This window comes from Odocoileus virginianus, chromosome 28 (assembly GCF_023699985.2).
Source record: "Odocoileus virginianus isolate 20LAN1187 ecotype Illinois chromosome 28, Ovbor_1.2, whole genome shotgun sequence".
Lineage (NCBI taxonomy): Eukaryota > Metazoa > Chordata > Mammalia > Artiodactyla > Cervidae > Odocoileus > Odocoileus virginianus.
In genome coordinates, this window is record NC_069701.1 from 42,475,718 (window position 1) to 42,500,166 (window position 24,449).

Consider the following 24,449-nt stretch of genomic DNA (forward strand, 5'->3'; position numbering starts at 1 on the left):
GGGGTGGCCTTGGGGCCGCGGCTCCTAGAGGGCTGGGGGCGGGGGCGGGCCTGTTTGTGGAACGCGCACGTGCGTGTCTGTGGGCGTCTGTGACCCCTGTGCGTGTTGGTGCATGTGCACACACGTGCCTGGAGGGGTCCTGCTTAGCAGCCCTCGCCTGAGACCCGGGGGCCGAGCGGCTCTCTCTGCGGAAGGGCTCCCAGTCACAGGGTGGGGCTCCTCCTCCACCCACTCCCCCGTGTCCCCCAACAGGGCTCGTGCCCCAAGTTGTCCCATCGTCCCAGCCCCATCCCCGACTCACGAGAGGACTCACTAGTCCCTGGAAAACCCAGACCCTGTCTGTGTCAATGCCCAGGAGTCAGCCAGGCCCACGTGCCCAGCATGCTTCTACCAAAGCCTTTCCTGCATTGAACACGGGGTTGCCCAGCCCATGAGGTGGGGCTGCCCCGTGAAACTGGAGGGGAGCTGGAGGCAGGCTGGACCCAGGGCTGCAGGTCCTTAGCAGGGATGGCTGGATGGCCAGGAGGGGACGGGGCTGAAGTGAGCCCGAGAAGAGGAGGCCAGGGCCCTCCAAGCAGGGGCGGGGGACAGGACACGACCCCGAGGGAGCCGGGCCATGGGGGCAGGCATGGCGTTCCCGGGGCCTGCAGCACCCTTGGGAGTGGTTCCCCTGGGGTCTCTGTCAGAAAACAACACCCACATTGGGGACCTGGAACCCTGGGGAGCCTCGGAATGGCAGAGCAGGTACAGGAGGCAGCCGGGTGGTCAGGGATGAGGGCCAGGCCCCAGGAGCACCGAGCAGCCCCGTGGGAGAGCACGTCGGTGTGAGAGCCGCGGCGGCTCAGCGCGGGGCCGAGCACAGGCGGGCAGAGCCGGCTGGGGCCGGGCGTCCACCCGGACACACGCGGGATTCGAGATATGTGCGATGTGTGCCATCACGGCCAGACTCCCGGGCGCCCCTCTGGGCCCACTGCCCGCCGCAGCCTCCCCGCCGCAGGGCCGCACGGAGCTGGGTGCTGGCCGAGCAGGTTGGCCCCGGGAAGACGGTAGGGTGAAGAGGCCGTGGATCCTGTGTAGCCCAGTCCCGGGGGCCCGGGTCAGGTTTCCCGGGGCCGGGGGCAGACCACAGCCTCCCTCCCGTGGGGGACACTGAGTCAGGGGAGTGAGGGGGGCTGGCTGGGCAGGGATGAGAGGAGGGCTCTCTCCTGAGGCCCCAGGAGAAGGATCCAGGTTCCATGTAGGGAAGACCTGGGTGGGGTGGAAGGGTGCTCCATGAGGACCAAAGCAGACACTCCTGGGAGGAGGCCCAAGTGGGGGGTCCAAGCTGGGCTTAGAAGAAGTAAGTGCTCCTGGGAGAAGGGCCAGAGGGACCTATGGCGGAGACATGCCCACCATCACTTCCAAACCCTTCCCCTCTCACTGGCCCAAGACTGCTGGATGGCCCCCAGTCCCAAAGCTGCCCTAGGAGATCCGTCGGGGGGACCCTGGGTGCCTGGTAGCCTTGAAGGAGCCTTGCACACCGGCTGGTCCAGGCAAGACTTCATGTTGCTTCACTGTGCAGGCCCCGGCTTGGGTATTGATTGGTTTGGCCTCAATTAAAGCCCCAAATACATGACAGAAGAAAATCTGTGGTTTCATAAATTTTCACTTTATGGTGCTTGAACATCTGTCGAAGTCCCCAGAAAGGCAAGTGGGTGTGGAAGCCTCCACGGGGGTGTTCTCGGGAAAAGAGGAAATGGAAGGAGGGCTGAGATTCAGGAAGGGGTGGGGTCCTGGGCCTGGCTGGAGAAGGGGCCCGTCCCAGGGGGCTGACAGCGCAGGTGAGCTCGCCCTTAAGGCCTCCCGGGCCCTTCTGATGGTGCCCTTGGCCCTCGGGTGCCAAGCCCACCTCGGACAGTTGGGCTGCTGCTCACGGCAGGGGGAGCTTCAAGGGGCTCTCCTGGTGCCATGGTCCCACTAGGCAGACTGCTGGGGACTGGGGGGAGCTGGGATCTGGGCCAGAATCCAGAGCCGGCCCAAACCCTGGGCCTCCCTCCTTCTCCTACAGGAGAGGAGCAGGTCTGGGGAGGACTGTGAAATGTCATGGCCGGTGTGATGGGAGAGACAGTGGGAAAGTGGGGAAGCCGGCTGACCCACGCAGACCCTGCCAGACCCTCCCGGCCATCGCCCTGTCCCCCTGGCCCTCCAGCCGCCCTCTGGGTGCCCCTGGGTCTTCCTGTGCCCCTGTGGGGTCCTCCTGCCTGTCCGGCCCCCAGCCCTCTGGACACAGATCCTCTCCTTCACTCACCGGGTCCAGCTTCAGGCTGTGGTGACCAGCGGGTGGGCCGGGTCCCCTGCCCAGAACCAGGCCCCATCCTGGGGCTCCGTGGGGGAGCCTGCACCACCCAGGCCTGCCTGCTGCTCACCACTGGCTCCTGAGCCCACACTGCCCTGCCCAGTGGCTGATGCCCGAGCCCTGCGGTGTGGGGTGAGCCTGGCCAGGCTGGTCTGGGCAGCCACATCAGGTCCCACCCTAAGCCCTGGCTGAAGGGTCTCCTGCGTGGGCCCCAGTTTCTCAGCTGAGAAGCGGGGAATCCTGCTCCCCACTGGTGGGTTTTATTGAGGATGGAGCAGGACAGGCACGTAGGAGCCTGTGCCCGCAGGCTCGGTGAGCCCGCTTTGCTTCTCCGGGGCTGAGCGCGTCCCAGAGAGATGGTCCTTGGTCACCTCCCCCTCTCCGCCCCTGACTCTGAGCATAGAGCCTGTATCTCACTTGATATTTGATGGCCACTCTGCGAGCACATCAGAAAAGACCCCGATGCTGGGAAAGATGGAGGGCAGGAGGAGCAGGGGGCAGCAGAGGATGAGACGGTTGGATGGCATCACCGACTCCATGGACAGGAGTTTGAGCCAACTTCAGGAGATGGCAAGAGACAGGGAAGCCCAGCGGGCTGCAGTCCACAGGGTCGCAAAGCGTCGGACACGACTGAGCGACTGAACAGCAACTGTGAGAACGTCAGCCGGCTGGAGGGAGTGGCCTGAGCCGGACCCCAGCTGCAGAGTTCGCCGGTCCAGGCAGGTGCCCAGGGCAGGGGCCGTCACCTTCGGGGGAAGGCAGTGCCCACTCCGGGCATGGGGCAGCGTGCCCCGGGAACCACGCGGACACATCAGTTTGGGGGATCTTGAATCTCGTCGCTCTTTGCAATTTGATAGTGACTAAAAGGGCAAGGCCAACAAAAGCGCCCTTGTTCCCTGCCTCAACTCACCAAATTAATAACCATAAGACGACTCACGGCCCTCGGAGGAGAAAAAAAGCAATTAGAATAACAGCCAGTGCGAGAGCCCCGGGCGGCTGATGATCAAACCCAAGGCGACGGGATCCCTGTTTGATGTGGTTATGAATTTGTTTTCAAAAGAAAATCTTGAAAAAGAGTCTTTCAAGGGAAATTTTTGCAGAACCTGCTCGGCCTTGATCCCAGCTCTGGACCCGCCAGCGGTCCAGGCCAAAGATGGGCGGGAGACGGGGCCGCGACCGCCTGCGGCTCATGGGGAGGAGCCCCTGGTCCTGGGGGCAGCTCGGGGGGCCCCAGGGTCCCTGCGGGGACATCTGAAGGTGGGGTGGCGCTCCTCTTGGGACAGCCTGGGACCCTCTGAGGGATCACAGGGCAGAAGTTCTCTGGGCGCTTCCCTTGTCTGCACCCTCTCCTGGACTGACGGTCACTGATCAGTTCTCAGGGGGCGATGCTTAACATGCTTAACACCAGGCATTGAGCTGGATGCTCCCAGCTGGGCCACAGGGAGCCGGGGGCTCCAAGTAGGTGATGAGAGGCAGGGGAGCCTGGAGCCATGCGAGCCCTGCCCAAGTGAAGGGACGGGCCTGGGGCCACGGCCGTGATGCTCAGGCCCACTCCATCCTCCTGCGGGCCTCCCAACATGGCTCTAAGCTCCCACTCCCCGCCCGCTTCACAGACTGCAGGGAGGGTGGGAGCGAAGAGCCGGGGGCAGGGGCACAGAGGGGCTGCTGCCGGCCTGGCTTCCTTCCCCCTTGCTCTCTGGCTGCAGGCCTGCACCACCCAGCCCTGCCCAGGTCACAAGCCCCTGCTCCCAGCTGCCCCTGAGCCCACAGGCTGAGGCCCCGAGGCCTTGAGCTCCTGGGCGTGGATGGAGGGACTGGGTAGGGCCCACCCCCAACCCACAGCTGGGGCAGGTCTGGAGGCCCACGGCAGGGGTGCTGAGCCCAAGTGAGGGACTGTCCAGCCAGGAAGGGAGCCCCAGGCTGGGCGGCTCAGAGCAGAAAACCACATGCTCTGTGCGGGACCCCAGTCACACCTCAAGGTCCCCTGGGTTGGCAGCTCCCCCCTGCCGCCCCTCGCAAGCATATAGTTTGTGAGAAGGCCCCAGCACGGGGCAGGACACGGGCTGTGTCGAGTGCTGCTTGGCGGACGAGGGGCCCGCATCTGCCCCCATTAAAGAGCCTGGCCGACAAGGGGCCCACGCCTGTCCCCGTTAAAGAGCCTGGCCGCAGCCTCGGACGTCAGGCCCCACTGGACGCGGGAAGGACTCAGTCCGAGAGGGCGACCCTGACCCTCTGGGCCTAGCAGCTATAGAGCAACTTTCAGGCGGTGGTCCCAGGCCACCCCCTGCCCAGGCCTTCTGGGTTCTCTGTCCCCATAGAATGCCCTTTCCTCCCTCACCCTGACCCTGGCCCTCACTCTGCAGACTGGTGAGGGAGGGGAGTGGGTGTCCCGCTGACCTACAACCTTTGCCCCCGTGCCCTTTGGTACATGCAGGTAATGCTGAGCACCCACGTCAAGGGCAGGGGGTATCGCTGAGACAGCACCAAGGGGAGGGGCACTGGCTGCGTTCCTGGTGTCCTCCGGCCCTTCCCCACTGACCAGGACGGGAGGAGGCCACCCTGCTGTGACCACTGTGGTCTGCTGTCCTCTGAGCCTGGGGGCACCGGCTCAGGCCAGGGACACACCCAAGACCCGCATGCTCGGCCCTGCGGGGCCTCAGGCCTGAACCCGGACCATGAAACCCAGGCTTCCCTGCACCTCTGCTGAAGCCTCTGCCTCTCAGCACCCACCCTGTTCCTTCCATTCTCATCTCAGAAAAAGGCTCCCAATCTCAGCATCAGGCTCCACATTCTATCCATCATCAGAACCTGCCCACCCCTCCATGGCTCCCAGCCCAGGCCAGAGTGCCAGTTTTATATGTTAGGATTATTCCAGTAGCCTACCAGCCGGCCTTCCCCTGCAATGTGCTTCTACATGGTGGTTCTTTTGAAACCAAACCAGCTCACATCACATACCCTCCTGAGCTCCCATCTCACTCCCAGGAGAGGCCTGAGTCCCTTGTGTGGCCCCAGACCTGCCTCCCTTTGCTTTCTGGCCTCCCTTCCCCCACTTCTTTGGAGTTCCCTGGTGGTTTAGTGATAAAGAATCTGCCTGCAAGGTGGGAGACACTGGAGACGTGGGTTTGATCCCCGGGTTGGGAAGATCCCTTGGAGAAGGGCATGGCAGCCCACTCCAGTATTCCTGCCTGGAAAATCCCATGGACAGAGGAGCCTGGCAGGCCACAGTCCATGGGATTGCAGAGTTGGATACAGCTGAGCGACTTAGCATGCACTCACGCAGCACGCACCCTTCTTCCCTTCTCGTTGACTCCAGGCATCTTTATTGGCCCTTAAACATGGTGGCACATGCCTGCCCCAGGCCTGGCCTTTTCTCCTGCTGCTCCCCCGCCTGCATCAGCCACCCGCCACCCTCAGATCTCAGCAGAAGCGCTGATCTGAGGCCCTCTCCCTCCCCTTGCCCCCACCCCCACTGGCCCATACTTCCTCCAAGGCCCTCGGCATGGGGCGACGTCTGCCCATCCTCATCTGGGCCTCCCATTAGAATTAGGCCCCGGAGCCCTGCTCCTCTGTTAGTCTGGGCTGGCACACAGGGGCCCCATCCACATGTGTGGAACAAACATGCTGGGAGCTCCCCGGCCCAGTGCCTGGACCCCAGAGCCCTCAGGAGCCCTCCTGCCAGGGTGGAAGGGGGAGGTGGTGCAGGGTGCCCGCCTGCCTGGGCCCAGCTGTCCCCAGAGGTCCCTGCCCAGTGGCAGCCAGCTCCAGAGCACGCACGGGGCCTGCGGGTCCTGCCCCTGGCGCTGGGCCAACCTGACTCCTCGGGACTTGGGAACACCCCTCCCCCATGGCGAGAGCGCGGGAATAACGCCCATAAATCACCCTTTCGTTAGAGCCCGTGGGGCTGGCTGGTCTCACAGAGCCGGGTATGAGTGGAAATAGATCACAGCGCTTCATAACGTCGTAATTTATGGCAGGAGACGGTGTAATTGTGTTTATGACTTTGTTTTAGTGCTTTAGCTCTTGGAGAAAAGTCAGCCGTGTTTCTAGCTGCTGAGGTTTCACTACCAGTCCCCAGGGCAGCCGGCCGGCCGAGCTCTTGGTCCTGCGGCTCAAGGTGCACCCGGCCGGCCATGGAGATGGCCTCGGGGCCTGGCCCACGGCAGCGGCCGGGCCAGGGTGTGTGCCCTGTGGTCTGCAGGAGGCCCCGGACGCATTTTGGGTGTGTGGGCCACACAGCAGTGGGGCAGGGTCCTCGGGAGGGCCTGGGCGGTGGGCAGGCTCCTGGGCTCATCTTCTGCCTCTGCCTCTTCCTGGGGGATGACCTTGACCTCGTCGCCCTGAACTCAGTCTCCCCATCTGTAAAATGGGCATGTTGGCTGAGTCTCCCTCAGTAGGATGTTGTAAGGATTAAATGAGTGAATGCAAGAAACCACTAGAAAGGGGGTTTGGCATCCAGCAAATGCAGATTAAGTCTCCTGTTGACCATTACTGTACCTATTGTTAGCAATTTGAATGTGTGCAGCATGGCCTGAGGGCTGGTCGGCAGGGTGTGTGCACAGATGTGTGTGCACAGATGTGTGTGCACACAAGTGCTCCAACTTTATAAGGAGACTGAATGTGCAAGAACGCCTGGGCTGCCTTTGCATAGTTCCTTTAAACAAGTCCACCGGATCACTCCCTGAGCTGCTCAAGGGTGTGTGTGTGTCTGTCTGGACCTCGCGGCCCCTGGGCCTTGGCATGTGCCATGGCAGTGATGCTGCTGGGAGGGGGCCGCTCAGAGGGCAAGCTCTGCCGCTAGGCACAGGGACTCTGCCGGGGGCCGATCGAACTCTCCTAACTGGAAGACAGGCCTCTGGGTCCCGTGGTCACCAACACCCCAGCCATTCTCCGGTTCCCCAGGGTCCTCTGTCTAGGTGGGGTCCAGGCGGGGGTGAGCCTTGGCCAGAAGAGGTAGGTGATGTGGCAGCCATTGTGCCCTGACCCCCGGAACGGGTGCCTTGGTCTGGCCTCACGAATCAGCCAGGGTGGGCGTTTCAGAGGCTGCAGACCGAGGACTGTGTCCTAGCTGCTGTCCTGCAAACCTCTCACTCGTCTGGCTACGGGGCGGCAGGTGGTCTGAGCCATCATCTGAGCCAGTCACACCTCAGCTGGGTCCTTGGCACAGCATGACCAAGGGCCTGGTCACCCCCAGACCCCTCTCAGGGCCTGCGGGTCCCTGGCTGACCCTTGCAGACCACCCCTTAGGAAGACAGGCTGCCTCCCTCTGAGAGATGGCTGTGATGGGAAGAAGACCCTTCTACCTGCCCCACAGACACACGCTTGCCTGGGAGCAGCCCCACAGGTGCCTGGGGTCTGCTAGGGACCCCCAGCAGTGACTCGGTCCAGGTTGACCGTCAAGCAGGGTGGGCCTCGGGATCTCTCGTAAGCCACGCCCACCTGCCCTGTGTCCATCTGCCAGGACAACGTCATCTGCCCTCCACACCCGGCCCAAGGACCCCGCCTGCCCGCACCTGTCTGTACAGACACCCTCAGCACTACACCCCAGCTCTGTGCCCTCCCCGAGGCCGCTCCGTCTCCATTGGCGAGCAGGTCTCACAGCATCTTGGCCCAGCAGGTCCCAAAAGGAACTCCGACCGCCCTGGGCCTGCCCTGTCTCAGAAAGGGCGCCGGCACCCACACAGAGAAGCACTGGATGTGCCTGGTGCTCACCCATGCCCGACCTGTTCTCCAGGGCACACGCTCTGAATCCAGGCCCCCGGGCAGCCCCTGCCCAGCCCATGGCATCCCTGGCTGACTTGTTGACCCGCCTCCTGTTCGCTCCAGGCAGCAGCCAGGCTGAGCTGCCTCCCTTCAAAGGATTGCCAGTGTACCCAGAGTGAAATCCAATTTCTCCCAAAGCCTCTGGGCTCTGTGGCCCCCCACAGCCCTCCTTGACCACCCCCACTCTCTCAGATCCTGAACACAGCCCCCTAGATCATGCCCCAGGATTTTTGCACTCTGCCTGAAAAACCATTCTCTACCACAACACATAACCTCAGCTCAGAAGTTAGGAGTGGGCTTCCCTTCCATTGCTGAAACCTCCTGTGGCGGCTAGGCCTTGGACGGTCACGTCCCCAGAGGGTCTCCCAGAACCTTGGACATAGTATGATTAAGTGTTGTTGTTCAGTCACTAAGTCGGGTCCGACTCTTTGCTACCCCATGGACTGCAGCACGCCAGGCTTCCCTGTCCTTCACCGTCTCCCAGAGAGTGCTCAAACCCATGTCCACTGAGTCAGTGATGCCATCCAACCATCTCATCTTCTGTCACTCCTTTCTCTTCCCGCCTTCAATCTTTCCCAGCATCAGGGTCTTTTCCAATGAGTCGGCTCTTTGCATCAGGTGGCCAAAGGATTGGATCTTCAGCTTCAGCATCAGACCTTCCAGTGATATTCAGGGTTGATTTCCTTTAGGATGGACTGGTTTGATCTCCTTGCAGTCCAAGGGACTCTCAAGAGTCTTCTCCAGCACCACAGTTCAAAGGCATAAATTCATATGGGATAGACTTGGTGCTTCACAAATATTTGCTGGATGAGTAAAGAGCCCTCTCCTGCCTCTGGGGCCCCAGGACTGGGGTGGTGGGTGCAGGTCCTCCAAGCCTACAGCCTGCTCCCTCCCCTGGGTGCTGCTGGCCAGGCCTTTCGCTGTCACTGAGTCGTAAGGGCTCTTCGTACACTGAGAAAGTTTGTCCTTTGACACGGACATCGTGACTGTCTGCCCCCAGTGTGCTGCTGGTCTCGTGAATTGGTTTATGGCAATTACAATTATTATTTTTGGTCTGGCCATACAGAAGTTTTATTTAGTTTTTCACTTTTTATGTAGTCAGAGTTATTTATCTTTTCCTTTGTGGCTTCTAGGTTTTCTGCATGCTTGGAGTAGCCTTCCCCATTCCGACCTTGAAACAATTTTTTTTTTTGTAGAATTTTTTAGATTTGTATTTTACTATTAAATCGTTGAATGGTGTGGGGCTTGCTTGAGCTTCGAGACCTGTTTTCAGTGATTGCCTGTCGATCTTCCCTGAAGACTAGGCTTCCCCAAAGGACAGAACATTCTTTTTATAGATGCTTTGCAGTCTATAGTGAACCATCTCAATCATGGCAGCCTTACAATGTGTCTTGCTAGCGGATGGCAGAGCTGTCCTTTCTGGAGGTGAGGACACTGGTGGCTCTGTCCAGGGGGTCCAGTGGCGGTGGTGGTCAGGGGGGCATGGGCCAGCTCACCTGGACAACCTCAGTGACCTTGCCCTTGGCCCCACAGATCTTGCTCCTCCGTTCAGAACTCTGCGAGACCCGCCTCGAACTCCGAACAGAGAAGGAAGTCCTGGCTGGGGTTCCAGGTGGCCAGCCCTCCCCGAGGCTCCAGCATGAGGCCTCCCCTCTGCTCTGCCTCTGTCCCTGCCCCCGCTGCCAGGCTGTCTCCCTGGATTCTCGCGTGGCTCACGCCGTCTCCCCATCCACATTTCTGTTCACGTCTTCCACGAGGCTGCCCTGGGCCCTGAGCTAAATGCTGCGACCGGCCCACGGGCCTCTGCCCACTTTCTTTCCCTCGGATGCTCACTGACGGTATTGGTTTATTGATTCGATGTTCGGTCTCTCCCTGCCCCCTCCCCACACCGAGGCCGGAAGCCCCATGGGGGTCTGCGTGTGCCGTGTTCACCGACGTGCCCTGTCCACGCTGCTGGAGGCTGAGCCACATCCTCCCTCCCCCAAGGCCCCATGGGGCCACGTTTGTGCCCAGAGTCCACAGCCAGCACCTGACTGTGCGCCCCCGAGGCTGCCCTGCGTGGACCCCGGGGAGGAGGTGCCTGCTGCAGCTTGCAGAGTCGGGGGCCCCACGTGGGGGGCACACAGCTTCCTGGGCAGCACAGAAGCCTTTTAGCTTGCCCCCACCCCACTGCTGGAAGGGGGCCTGGGTCGTGCGGAGCAGGATACACAGAAGCCAGGAAGCTGCCCACCGCCACGTGGTGGGTGGGCCAGGCGGGGGGTGGTGACTGGCCCTGGACGTGTGTGGCTGGGTCTCCAAGTGGGCTGGCCAGCCCCTAGCTGGGGCCTCAGGGGGGTCCTGCGGGCGGAGGCCAAGCGGGGGCCGCCCACCCTGTCCGCATCGGGCAGCCCCAGGCTGGCTGGCTGAGCCGCCCTGCTCGGGGCCGGGCGAGTGGGAATGTAGGGCAGGCTGGAAAAAGGCGCTGGAAGCCGAGAGGCTGTGTTTGTGTTGGCGGCGGGCAGAGGCCCCACCTGCATTTGATTCTCCCCGCCTCCCCCTTCCGCGCTGCCCCTCTGACGAGCCTCGAAGTCCCGGAAGCCAGGGACGCTGGGCAGAACACTTTGTACCAGGAGCCAGTGCGCGCGCGGCCGGCCCCGCCAAACACCAGGCCTGGGCAGGCGGGCGGGCAGGTGGGCAGGGGTCGCCCCGTGGCTCTACCATCACAGGTCCATCTGCCCCTGGCTGCCCCCGGGCCCCCGGTGCCAGGGCGCAGGCAGCTCAGGACCGCTGGGCCCACCAGGCCACCCGGCAGTGCCCCTGAGGTCTGCTTGCCCTCCATGAGCTCCACGGCCCCCAGGCCTCCCTCTGTCCTCACACCCCGTCCATCCCGGGCGGGACCCCTGCCAGCCGCCCGATGGCTCTCGGACAAAGACCACGCCCCATCTTGGCCAGAGGGTCCCTGTAGTCCGGGCCTGGTGTCTCACCCTGGCCATGGCCCCTTCCTGCCCTGCCCTGGCTCCGTCAGTTCCTTGGATGTGCTGTGCCCCCCTCTCTGCCCCCTGGCCTTTGCACTAGCTGGTCCACTTGCTAGAACATTCCATCCCTCTCCTGAGCCAGCAGACAGTCCCATTCCTCAGTCCCCAAGGCGAGGGTCTCCTCTACAGAAGGCCTCCCTGCTCCGTCTGCTGGCCATCACCTCCCTGGCCGACCCCTCCCGGCCACTCTAGTTTGCCGGGGTGCTGGTGTCATCCTCGGCTTCCGAAACGTCCACCTCCCTGACAGGCTGCCCACCCCCCACGACGGGCTGGGGGACTTTGGGCCTTGGTCCCCTCCCTGCAGCTCAGAGTGGAGATTGATGTGTCCGTGGTTGGGATATCCTGGGGGGTGGGGTCCAGCTCCCCTGGACAGCGCCTCGGGCCTGCGGGAGGTCTCGGGGAAGAAGGAGGCCCCGTGTGCCCCCAGACCCCCAGCATCTCCCAGCTGCCTCTGACCACTGCCCCTGCACCCGCCGCCTGGCGTGGCTTTTCCTCGCCGCTCTGCGGCCACCCTCAGCTGTCTGCGCTCAGCCCTGAACCACGTCCTCTCTTCAGACACTTGCCCGGCTTCCCACTGTTCTCTGACCGCCCAGGCCCCAGAGCCTCTTCCCCAGGCAGTTGGGGGAGGTTGACCCCCAGCCTGCTGGCCTCCGGGACAGCACCTGTGTGCCCCCTGCCCTCGCCGCACCCCCAGCAATATGCTCTGCCCAGCTGGACGTCTTGCAGTTTAATCAGTCCCCTTACAAGAGTTTGCACGATGTAACTAGGTACAAGGACAGTTAAAAAACACAGTCTCTTAAAAGTAAAAAATGTTTCGACAAAACATCCCCCTTTGGCCCTCCTGGCCCGTCTGACTGTGATCCCACCTCGCCAGGGGATCGCCTTAGCGATCTGCTGTTTATCCTTCCGGCCATTTTAAACCAGGAGCGGGCTTGCCCGCCACGCAGTATCCATCCCGGTGGACTTAGCACGAACGGTAACCTGAGAAGCTGGGCCCTCCGCGCGCTCCCTTTCACTAGCATAGGCTGGGGGCCCGCCACGTGGAGACACGTCCGCTGAGCCTGCTCCTTGGGCCGAGGTGCACGGGCCTCTCCATGGGGCTCTGGGAATCCCACCGCGGCCGAGCCTGTGGACGGGGAGGCTCATGCTCCCCTGAGAGCGCCAGGCTGGGGGGGCCCCTCTCTAGGATTGGTCTTGGCGAGGCTGCCCTGCAGGGGCGCTTCCTCACGGCTCCCCGACAGGCTGCCCCCAGCCCTGCACCCCTTCCCCATCCCACTCTGCCCCCTGATCTGGGCGAGAGGAGCCCCTGCCCCGGCCCGCCCTCCGGGCACACCCGGGCACCTCAGCCCTCTCCCCTCTCCCCGGAGGGAGACGTTAAAACGGGGGCTCCCCATGGCCGCAGAGGCGAGGCCAGGATCACTGCAGTGGCCCCGACACGGTCACAATCTGGCTGGGTCCTCCTCACTGCCCCAGGCCCGTGGGCCTCCTGTCCAGGCCCCGAGTTGCCACAGGCTCTTTGCCCCTGCTGCCCCTCAGGGAGGCTCTTTTCCCCACGAGCTTCAAGCTGCCTCTGTCCTCTGCGTGCCCCCTCAGGGCTGCCTGCCCACCCTTTCTGAGGGACGCCCCTGCCCTGGCACCCCTGCAGTGATGCTCAGCTCCTGGACGGTGGGGCTCCTGCTGTCACGGTGGGCCCAGTGCCCAGCACACCATGGTGCTCAACAGAGGCCTGCAGGATGGTGCATGGCCCCCAGCAGAGCCACCACGGCCCAGATCAGCCCCGGGCAGGGTGACTAGCAGAGGGGCGCGGGGCTTGGCCGGTGTGCGTGCGTCTGGTGTGTGTGAGCACGTGTGTGTGTGTGTGCACACGGGCAGAATCCCACTAGTGCCGTGCTGGGCCCTACACTGGGGAGTGGGGAGACCCGGGAGCTGGCTCATGGAGCGGGATCCAGGGTGGTGTCCAGGGCTGGGGGGCTGGAAGAGCAGACATACAGGCTGACCACCTCCAGCCCAGGGGGCCATGCCTGGGCGTCCCCTGGGTGCCAGGGGTTCTAGTCTCCCTGCCCTTCCTCACTCCGCTGGCCAGGGCTGGGGCCGTGGAGGCAGCTGTTGGAGACAGGGGCAGCCCCAGGGGCCCAGGCCCAGAACAGCCGCACTCCCCACTTCCAGCTCCTTCTTCTAGGCCTGGACTCCCTGAGACAGCTCCTCCGAGGCTGGACCGGATCTGGGGGCTGCGCGGCGGGCTCTGGGCCAGGGGTGCGGATCCTGGGGTCTGGAAGAGCCCGGTGGGGAAGGCGAGGGGAGATGAGTGCCTTCCAGGGGAAGTGGCCGGGTTTCCACCCATTCAGGGCTGGGCCCTGCCACTTGCCTGGCGCTGAGGGCCTGGCTGGGGGCTCAGCTGGGCCTCCCCACCTCCTGGGCATGACAACATTCTCCTAAACCTGTTCTCTCCCCGTTCGGGGGGGCCCACAGCCTGTGAGCCAGAAGCCCCCGAGCCCCACCCTCCCGCACGCAGCACGGGCTCCCTCCCTGCCTCTGCTCAGCCTCCCGAGCTCTCGGTGGGGGCAGCCCACGCAGACGGAAGACAGGCTCCAGGGCCCGTCCCTTCTTCTCTGCCCCACTGCCTCCTCTATGCTTTTCCTCATGGCAGTCTGAGTGCCAGCCCCCCGCCCCAGCCTGTGTTCAGCTCACCTCCCGCTGGCGAGTCCCTCGCATCTCTGGGTCGTGACCCACCCACGTGGGCAGGTGGTCCCGGGGGTCTCTGCGCAGTGCCGTGTGCCCAGTGTGGGGGCCCGTGGGGCTGAGGGCGCCTGCTGCACCTGTGCCCTCCACCCTGAGACCCCTGTCCAGGAAGTGGGTGAGGAGGTGGGGAGCAGGCCAGGTCAGGCCCTGGGAGCTCCAGCCCTGCCTGGATGCACTGGGTGGGTCCCTCATGGGTCCCGCCCTCCCCACTCTGCTCCCAGCCTTCTCCCCGCCCCTCCCCGGCCCCTGGCCCACCTTCCCTCCTGCTGCCCTGTGCGGTTCACAGTGCCCTCTCCTGCTGGGTCCCCAGCCACATGCAAATGTGGGACCTGGCCTCCCTGGCCTCACCCTGAGCCTTTGTTTCTGCCTCTGCAGGGCGAGGATGCGGAGGGACTCACCCCACATGATGGAGGTTCACACCTGCCTCCCGACAGGGCACTGCCTCCGCCTTGTCCATCTCCAAAGCCCCAGGACCCCGCGCAGGCCCCCCGCGGCTCCTCCCCCCGGGAACTAGGCCGGTGAGCGGGCCGCCCTCACTGTCCCTGTGTCTGCACGAGAGCGCCCACCTCCGTCCAGCCGCCACACCTTCAGGGTGGCCGGCCCCGGTCCCTAGGTGTGTGGCCCAGTGGCCAGGGCGCTGGAGGGGCAGGGCAGGCTGACCTCGGGGTGGGTCAGAGGCCGGAGGGCCGCTGAGTGGTGGGGGCTCCCAGGAAGGCCCACAATGCTCGGAAGGTGAGTGGAAGTTCGGGGAGGCCTCCACCCCGGAACGAGGCCCTGGGCTGGCCCTTGGCCCACCTGGCCTGGGCTGACCTGAGGCTGATGAGAGATTCAGGCCGTCCTGCGAGCCCCGCCCACCCTTCCTGCTCCTGGGGCAGAGAGGAAGAGCTCCCTTGGTGGGGGGGCCTGGGTGGGGGGGTCGGAGGCCTCTGGGGTGACCTGGCTTGGCCCACGGGTGCCCCGTTAGTGCTGGGGTCTGGGGGCCTTGGAGACCATCCTGGGTACCCCTGGGGTCACAGCTCCAGGAGGCCCGCCCCGGCAGGAGGCCCGGTCCCCCTGTCAACCTGGGCTAAATGTGGGCAGGCGGTGCCCGCCCACGAGCCTCCCCTTCCCTGCTGCCCGGGCCCGCGCCGCCCGCCCCAGCCCCCTGGCCGCCCGGGGGGCTCCTGTGTGGGGACCAGTGGCCTCCGGCCGGCGGACACGTCTGGCTGCCTGGTCGCCCCTGCGCCAGCTCGTCCCAGCCTTCTGACCGGCTCCCCCTCCCCCTCTCCTCTCCCCCATCTTAGAGTTTGCGCAGCATCAGCAGAAACCCGCCCGAAGAGCTCCCATGAGTCTCCATCTTTCATCCCCAGTTCCTGACCCAGAGGCACCCCCTCAACCCTCTCCGCTGCCTCTTGGTTTCACCTTGGTATTTGAACCACATGCTTATACGGCTGTTCCTTGCTTTTAAAGTTTCAGACATTATCTAGTGACCACTTAACCCAAAGAGATCCAGGTTTCATTTTCACAGCTTCTGCCCCCTGCCATTCCCCCATCCTCTCAATACAGTTATACTGCAATTCTAGGCTAAATAAGTATTTACTGCTTGCATTTGACATAAACATTACGCAACTTTATATCACTATGTAACGGCTATTTTCAGCCAAGTCATGTGGTCTTCTAGGATGATAACCTTTTGTTTTCCCTCGGGTAAAACATTTTTTATGATTTGCTTAGTTTTCAACGCATCTCTCACTGGTTCATTCTTGACCTCTCTGCCAGAGTTGTAAAGCTTCTATTCATTCTGCTGAGAATACCAGCAATCTACCAGCCTTACTCTTTTTTCTTCTGGAAGTTTCTTCCTAGGGCCCTAGAAGGATTAGTTACTCTCTATGCCTGCTAAATAGTTGTAATGCTAGACTTTCTTTCCCCCATCTTATTGTGAACATCCTTGGCCTCTTTTTTTGCAGGGTGTGTGTGTGTGTGTTGGAGTCCCCTGGTTCTTGAATGCTGTGTTTCTCCCATCTTGGTTTTCCCTTCCTTTTGCTGGAGCATATCCTCGAATAGCTTTCTAAGAAAAGGTATGTGGCAGGCAAAGCTTCTGGCTATGCATGTCTGAAACTTTCATTTACTCTCAGATCTGAGCATTTGAGTGGCTAGAGAATCCCAGATTGAAAATAAACTCTTTTCGGTGCTTCAGACAGTGAGGTAGACAGAGAGAAGGCCCCTGCATCCTGCTGCAGTGCTGTACATGCTTCAGCCCTGCGTGCTCCGGCTCAGCTGGGACCCCATGGGTGGTAGATTTATTGTTGTTCAGTCGCTAAGCTGTGTCCAACTCTTTGCAACCCCATGGACTGCAGCACGCCAGGCCTCCCTGTTCCTCACCATCTTTCAGAGTTTGCCCAAGTTCATGTCCCTTGAATTGGTGATGCCGTCTAGCCTTCTCATTCTCTGCCGCCCTCGTCTCCTTTTGCCTTCAGTCTTTCCCGGCATGGGTGGCAGAGTTCTCTCTCATTCAGCTGCCACCAGTTTCATCATCTGAGCAACAACTGACCAAGCCTCTTGCCCCGACTCTTGTCCATCGTCTTGCTAGCTGCTCTCTCTGCCTCTCCACACCCAACCCTCAAACCTCTCCACTCCACACACAGCTCAGAAACATGTAAATCAGAGCATGCCACCTCTGGGCTTAGAGCTGAAAACCCACCTCCAGCTTCTGATTGAGTGAAAGTAAATGCAAACTCCCGCTGGGGGCTGTCAGGCCCCAGTCTGGCCCCCACCAGCACCCCACTGCCAGCTCATAGCACTAACCCAAGTCCCACTTGCCCGGGAGCTGTTGTTCCCCAGTATTGCAGGCTCTGTCACCCCAGCCCACAGCAGCATAAAGGTTTGCTGAATGGCTCAGTGAACGAGTGAGTGAGTGCCTCTCAGCACAAACCAGAACCGAGGAGCTGCCTGAGGCCTGGGGTGGGGCTCAGACCCTGGTCGGCAGGCAGCAGCACCTGTGTCAGGAGGCTGGTCGGGCAGCGCTTCCCCTGCTCCTGGGCTTCTGTCCGGCTCACACCCCGCTCTTGGTTGCTTTCTGCTTTCACACCACCTCCTTGAGACACCCCCGCCCAGCTCCCCCCGCCCAGCTCCCCCACTGCTCACTTGCTGCCAACCCGCTTCCCTCCCCCCCGTCCTGCTGCCCAGTAACTCGGCGCCCCACCCCTCAGCTTGCTGACTCCTGGTCCATCTCTCCCTGGCCCGAGCTTCCTGAGGAAGGGGTCTGCACGGCCTCCCCAGCACGTGGGGCCACTTCTGGCCTCCAGTCAGCGCTTGAGTCACTGAGTCAACAGATCCGGGTGGAGGCTGGGCTGGGGCCCGACACCAGAGATGCTCTGGGAGCCCCATTTCCCCGTTCCCTCTCTGCTCTGCCCAGGCCCCCCACCCCTGCCCCGGAGGAGCAGGCGAGGTGGGCTGGGCAAGCCCCCGCCCCCCGCCCCACGTGCCCCAGAGCCCCTTCCCCGACAGCTGCAGAGCTGTGGTGGGGTGGGGGGATCTGCGGGAGGCAGCAGCAGGCGTGGGGGCAGGGCGCGGAGCCGGGCCTGGCAAGCCCTCCACCGCCGCTGTCCTCCGAGTTTCCGTGACTGTCTGTGCGTAACCGCACGGCGGTTTCCATCGGCGCTGCCAAGTGGCGGCTGCTGGGCCTGGCCTGGGTTCTGATCCCCGACAAGCCTGCTCTCTGTCAGGCAGCCCCGGGGAGCTGGGGAGCACGGTTGTGGGGGGGGGGGTTGCAAAGGGTTAAGCTGCCCTCCACCACCCTGTCTCATTTCTCAAAGGCCAGGCCCTTTTTCCTTCCAAGTCACAGCTGACATGAAAAACAATAGCACTCCCTTGGAGAGGCTCTGCTGCGGGCTGGACGGCCCCCCGCCCCCCAATAATTACTCAAGACATTGGCATGAGCCAGGCCTGGTTAGGTAACAGGCTGCTTGCTCCGGAGACTTATAACTCACAGGCAGCTACACATGATCTCTGCAGACAACAAAATCGTTTCCAGGATGGTGGGGAGGGCGAGGCCTCGGGGAGAGGGTCCAGGGCGGGGGGGTGTGCTGGAGGGGCTGGGAGCAGGCCAGGTGGGGGTGGGTGCGAGGGAGGGCCTCCCGGGGGCCCCAGGGGTGCAGCCTGTGGGCTGGGGAGCTGGAGAAGAGATTGCGGGGAGTAGCTCCCGCCCCCTCCCTGCTCCGACTGCCACCCATGCCCCAGTCCCCGGAGGGTGAGCCTCCCCAGTCCGGTCTGTCCCGAGCGAGGCATGGCAGACACTCATTCATACTGCAGTGTGAATGACTAACTGTTGGGCATACCTCCTCCCTCCTTGTGGAAGATAACTAATTGTCTGTTTACTGTCCGTGGCCCCCCTGAACATGACTCCCTCAAGGGCAGGTCCACATAGTTTCCCCCCGTGTTCCCAGCGCCTAGTACATAGCAGACATTCAGAAAATATTTGTTGAAGACGACACTTAACCCAAAGAAGGGAGCATCGTTAGTGTAACCACGGGCACGCAGGGCGGGGCCTGGCAGCCGGTGCCAGAGAGATGCTGGCAAGAGGAGGACTCGGACAGCCCCGCTCCCCTCCCCCGCCCGGGCCCCTGAAAGCTCCCGCAGGAAACGCCCATTTCCCTGGAAGGACGCTGAGCCGAGGCGGGTGGAGGACTCAGCGTGTGGGCCGCCCCTGTTGGCCTGGGTGTGCTCCCGGCAGGGCGTCGACGCCCAGGCAGCCCGCTCCGGCCCGGCCTCAGCCCCGGCTTGGGAAGCGGCGCCCCCACTGCCTTCTCCGGGTTCCACTTGCTCTGTGACCATCTCTGGGCGCACGGCTGTCCCCCTGCAGGTCTGAGCTCGGCCTCAGGCCCCAGGCTGAGGTCAAGCACACCAGTCCTCCTGCCCCGTCCCTGCGCATGGACTGAGGTGTGGATGGCAGAGCCAGCGGGCAGCGCTCCGGCCAGGGCCCCTGCTGGGTAAAGCCAACTTCTATCAACCAACACCCACCGGCCCCGCCCCTAAGGCCCCCCTCCTCCTCCTCCCAGGCCACCAGGATTTATGGGGCACCTACTGTGCTCCGGCACAGGGGCCTGGTGACCCAGGCGGCGGGATCCGGATGCCTGACCAGGTCAGCACAGGGGTGGTGGGCTCAGAGAGGACACGGCGGTAGTGTGGACTCAGGCCCGGTGAGGAACTCCATGGCCCTGCATGGCCGCGCCCAGTGGGACGTCCCGGGCCGGGTTCCCATCCTCTTGAAGGCACAGAACACCCCTCCCTGCAGTCACCACGCCGCAGCTTCTGGGACGCCCCGGGTTCCTCTGCAGAACTCTCTTCGGGGTGACCTCACCCTTCAGATGCCACCTCCTGGCAGCCCTCTCAGCCTGGCCAATGCCTCCTCGGAGCCTCACACCCCAGCTGCAAGCAAGTCCCCCCCACAGACGTCTCAGACACGCGTCACCTCCGCCTACGCCGTGCTCCCTGCTGGGAACCACCTCCCTGAGCCCCTCACCACTGTGAGGCCAAACCCGAGCCTGGGGGGATCTTCTCTGAGGACACCCCACTCCCACCCCCATACCCAGCCTGTCCCCAAGCCTGAGAACTGCACCCCCCGGCACAGCTCCTGCGTCGTCTTTCCCCCAGTGACTCTCTCCCCCGCCGTTCCCCCAGGGCTTTGGCCACGGCCCCTCACTGGTCTCCCCACCTCCTCTGGCTGCCCTGCGATCATCTCACGTGCCAGCCAGAGGGCTCCTCTCGTGAGAAGTCCTTATTACGAGTGTGCACGCGCGTGTGAGACTGATTCGGTGGGTAATGCTAGTGTAGCCCAAACGATGCACTCGCTGTGTAGCTTCAGTTCTGTCCAGTCACTCAGTCGTGTCCGACTCTTTGCAACCCCGTGGACTACAGCATGCCAGGCTTCCCTGTCCATCACCATCTCCCGGAGCTTGCTCAAACTCATGTCCATAGAGTCGGTGATGCCATCCAAACATCCAGCTGTATAGCTTATAATGAAAATGAACCACTCAAGGACTTCCCTTGAAGTGGTGGTCCAGTGGCTAAGACCCTGCACTCTCTCTGCAGGACACCGAGGTTCGATCCCTGGCCAGGGAATTAGAGCCCATATGCCGCAACTAAGAGTTCACATGCTGTGACTAAAGACCCCACATGCCGCAACAGAGATCAAAGACCCTGCATGCCACCACTAAGACCTGGCAGAGCCAAATAAATAAATGAACATTAAACAAAAGGCAAAGAATGTTCAGATCAGTTTGTACACCTGTCCCATCCATGGGGCAGCTACTTTTAAGGCTTCCTTTTGGCAATTCCCTTATCAGTTTTGAGGAACACATCATTGTCATATTATTTTGTGGAATATTATTGCCATCTTTTATATAGTTCCTTCTCTGGAGGGTGAGAACTGAGTCCTCTCAAGGCATCGGTCATGTGTCCCCTCCCTCTCATTTCCCAGGTTGCTTCACCATTATTGTGACTCAGTCCAGATGCATCTGTGCCTAGTGTTCAGTTCCCTTAGAGCCACAGTTCTATCCCTGTTTCCTAGCGTCACCTTCCTTGGGGTGAGTGTCGGCAGTTTCAGAAGCCCTTGGAACAAGGTTTGATTTCGAACCCACCCTGCTTCCCTCTTTTTTCTCTATCTTCATCTGCTTCCACACTTTGCTAGAGCACCTTCTCCATAACTTTCTAGGAAAACGTACAGAAAGTAAACTTCACAAACTCCTGTGTGTTTTCAGACATGCTCTCATGGACTCCTCGCTCTCGATAGATACTTCGGCTGGGTATAGAACTGTACGTTCCTTTGGAAGGCTGGAGGCATCTTTTAAGTCTCCTCTACTGAAAACCAACCTGTTCTGAAGCCCTTGATGGGGCAGGTCACCTTGTTACTTCTTTGGAAAGATTCTGGAGGACGGGAGGACATGGTGGCAGCCCTTATGGTCCAGGTTCTCCACGGCTCCCCCTTCCATCACTGCTTCCTCTCCTCAGCCGTCTCTCACCTCCCTTTCTGGAACATCCAGGCGTTGGACGTTGAATCTCCTTGGACTGAGTCTCCATGCTTCTTGGCTGTTCCTCCTATTTTCCATCTCTCTGTCTTTATTCCACTTTCTGGGAGATTTACTTCAATCTTTTACTTTTTTTTTTTTAAAAATTCAGCAGCATATTTTACATTTTCAAGAGCTCTTTCTGGTTCTCTAATTGTTTCTGTTTCACAGCATCCTGTTCTGGCTAATGATTACATTATCCTCTTGAATTTCAGAGTGAGCTTACAGATATAACACTTCCCACACAGCCCCATCACCTAATGTCCTTTGGGGCGCCCCGCTGCCCTCACCCTGAGTGCCCCCTCCTTGGTCTGGTCCTGCCCATCTTTCCCCCCGCCCTCACCCCACCTCAGCCCTCTACATCCTCGCAGATGCACAACGCAGGCCTGTTCCTCACTGCCTTGGGGGTCTTCGCACGTGTGGCCCCTTGTCTGGAAGGCTCTCTCCATCCCTCTGTCTAGGTGAGCTATTCTCCACTCATGCTTCCTCAGATGCCTTCAGTAACTTCCTGGGCAGCATCATAACCCCTGTTCCACGTCTCTTTAGCTCTGCTTATAGCATGCAGCATGATCTTTTTTCTTTTCCTGGTTTTACTGATATAATCAACATGTTGCTGTTCCGGCGCTCAGTCGCATCTGAATCTTTGTGACCCCATGGACTGCAGCATGCCAGGCTTCCCTGTCCTTCACTATCTCTTGGAGCTTGCTCAGACTCATGTTCATTGAGTTGGGGACGCCATCCATCCATCTCATCCTGTCTCGCCTCCTTCTCCTCTGTGCAGTGTAAGTCCCCGCCCCTGCCTCCTACAGCATAACCTGCTGCTGTATCCCAGGGTGTCAGTCCCATTACTACTCTGACAAGTTGCCGCAAACCTAGCTGTACATGCGTTTATTCTCTTATGGCTCTGGAGGTCGGGAGGCTTACTGGGTGAAAGTCAGGGTGTCATGAGGCCTGCGTTCCCTGTGGAGGCTCCAGGAGGGAATGTCTCCTGGCCTTTGGCCGCTTCTAGAGGTGCCTGCATCCTTGGCTCGTGGCCCATGCATCTACTTCCAAAGCAGCACGTGGCATCTTCTCTCCTCTCTGACCTCTGCTTCCGTTGTCCCGGCCCCTCCTCTGACTCTGACCCTCTGCTCTCCCTCTCATAAGGACCCTTGCCACAACATTGGGCCCACCTGGATAATCCAGGGTGATTCCCCACCTCAAAAGCCTTCACTTCGCTGCATGCTCAAAGGCCCCTTTACTACGTGAGGTCACAGGTTCGCAGGCACGGGCACCAGGACAGGGGCATCTTCGGGGGCTGGTGTGTGACCTGTGCGCTTCTGTGCTTCCAGAGCCGGACGACTGGTCTCCTGTCGGGGGGCCCTTACAGGGACAGGCACCTCAAGGACCAGGCAGGTAAGGAGAAGGTGTCACTGGCAAAAAGATTAAGGAGAATAAGTGGGTGGTGCCTCTGAGCAGCCCCAAGGACTTCCTGGGGGACCACACCAGGACCCCTGTCAAAGCTCCAGAAGCCACCATGAAAAGTCTAGAACCACAGTAAGGGCGGAGGACACTGAGGTGCCTGGGGCTAGACGGGCTCTTCCCCAGGCCCTCCTCTTTGCCATCCCCTGCCCTCCTCTGCTCTGGCTCAGGCCTGGTGCACGCCCGCCCCACCGGAACCCACCCGGCCAGCCCCCAGGCACCCGGCTCCCACAGTCAGGGCCACAACTCACATCACACGGCAGCCTCGCCTGAAGCCTGGCCAGAGCTGCCCCTGGGCTGGCTTGAAGACCCAAGGGGCGGGGTCCTCACCCGCCCCCCTTGCCTCACCCGGCCAGGCCCTCGGTCCCCTTTCTGTCCTCACGCCCCACACCGCTGCCCTGCCCGAGCCGCGCCTTCCGCCCCTGGTACCACACAGCTGGGAGGTGGAGGATGCCCTGGCTCCAGTGCTCCCCCGACCTGCAGGGCCTCACCCCTGAGACAAGGGTCATCAGACGCTCAACGGGTCTGACCCCAGCCCCACGGGGCCAGGAGACTCAGCGCAGGTGAGCTCACAGCCGAGGAGGCAGCCTCCAGGTGAGCTCACAGCCGAGGAGGCAGCCTCCAGGTGAGCTCACAGCTGAGGAGGCAGCCTCGGGGGCTCTGCATAGATGTGTGGTCCTTGGAGAAATACAAAGGGAAGTCTGCAGGAGGAATGGGCCTCAGGGCCGACTGCTGTCACGGCAAGAAGAAGCCTCCAGGGATGGGACGAGGCGCGGGACAGGCCAGCGGTGGGGAGCAGGGCGTGAAGGCCAAGTCGGGGGTGCCCTCATCAGAAAGAGGGAGGAGAGGGACGTGGGGAAGGCCAGGGGATCCAGAGTCGGGAGACCTCAGGACTGATGGAGAGGCAAGCTGCGGGAGGGAGGAAGGGGAGTCAGGTGGGCAGAGGCCACCGCTCACTCCAGGGAAGGAGACGTGTCTGACACGAAGGGCCCAGAGCTCAGACAGAAAAAATCAAGCAAGACCTGGACGCCAAGAAATCCACGATGCCGTTGGCAACTATGCACCCTTCTCTCAGAAGCTGACATGTCACAGTGGGAAAAGGGAACAAGCAAAATAAGGATGCAGAGAAAGGGACCAACCCGACTAACAGAAGGGCCTTGCTGCCTCCGCGCACTCAGGGAGAGCTCACAAGAACGACCTTACTAGGCCCCAAAGGAAAGGTCGGCAAGGCTGAAGAAGTCTATGCCTTAACATGAAACTGGAAATTAGTGACCAAAAGAGAGCAACAAAAATGATACATCTGGAGGTTAAAAAACATGTTTCTAAATAATTCTTTGGTTAAAGAGAAAATGAAATAAAATGGAAGTTAAACTCATTTAGAATAGATTCGCAGGGGATGTATAGTACAACAAAATGTGTGGGATGCTGCCAAAAGGATATTCAGAAGAATATTTACAGCAGTTTTTAAAAATCAGGAACTTTGAAAATAAATGGGCTAAGCTTTCGAGAGGCTATAAAAAGAACATAAAAATAAATACAAGGAAAGGATAAGAAAGGATAAAGGAGGATATTAATAAACAAAATTTTTTTGAAAATAAAAAAATAAAATTGATTAATAAAACCAACTGCTGGTTTTTGAAGAGTCACTAGGTAGATAAACTTTGAGCAAGTAAAGTAAAAAGCATTAGGAATGAAAGGGAGTAATAACTACACACAGAGTGAACCGAGTAATTATGTTATTATGGTGCAATATTTTATGTTCCTAAAACTACAAACTCAACATGATGAATAATTTTCAAGAAGAAAATTATCCAAAGTGTCTCTGTTGTTGTCCAGTCACTAAGTCATGTTTCCAACCCCATGGACAGCAGCACACCAGGCTTTCCTGTGCTTCACCATCTCCTGGAGTTTGCTCAAATTCATGTCCGTCGAGTTGGTGATGCCATCCAACCATCTCACCCTCTGTCATCCTCTTCTCCTTTTGCCTCCAACCCTTCCCAGCATCAGGGTCTTTTCCAAAGAGTCGGCTCTTTGCATCAGGTGGCCAAAGTGTTGGAGCTTCAGCTTCAACATCAGTCCTTCTAATGAATATTCAGG

General features: G+C 60.7%; 1 protein-coding gene across 3 annotated transcripts in view; it reads right to left on the reverse strand.

Annotated features, from left to right (window-relative positions):
• Nucleotides 1-24,449, reverse strand: part of KCNQ1 (potassium voltage-gated channel subfamily Q member 1) — a 364,068-nt gene that overhangs the window by 1,258 nt on the left and 338,361 nt on the right. The window lies entirely within an intron of this gene.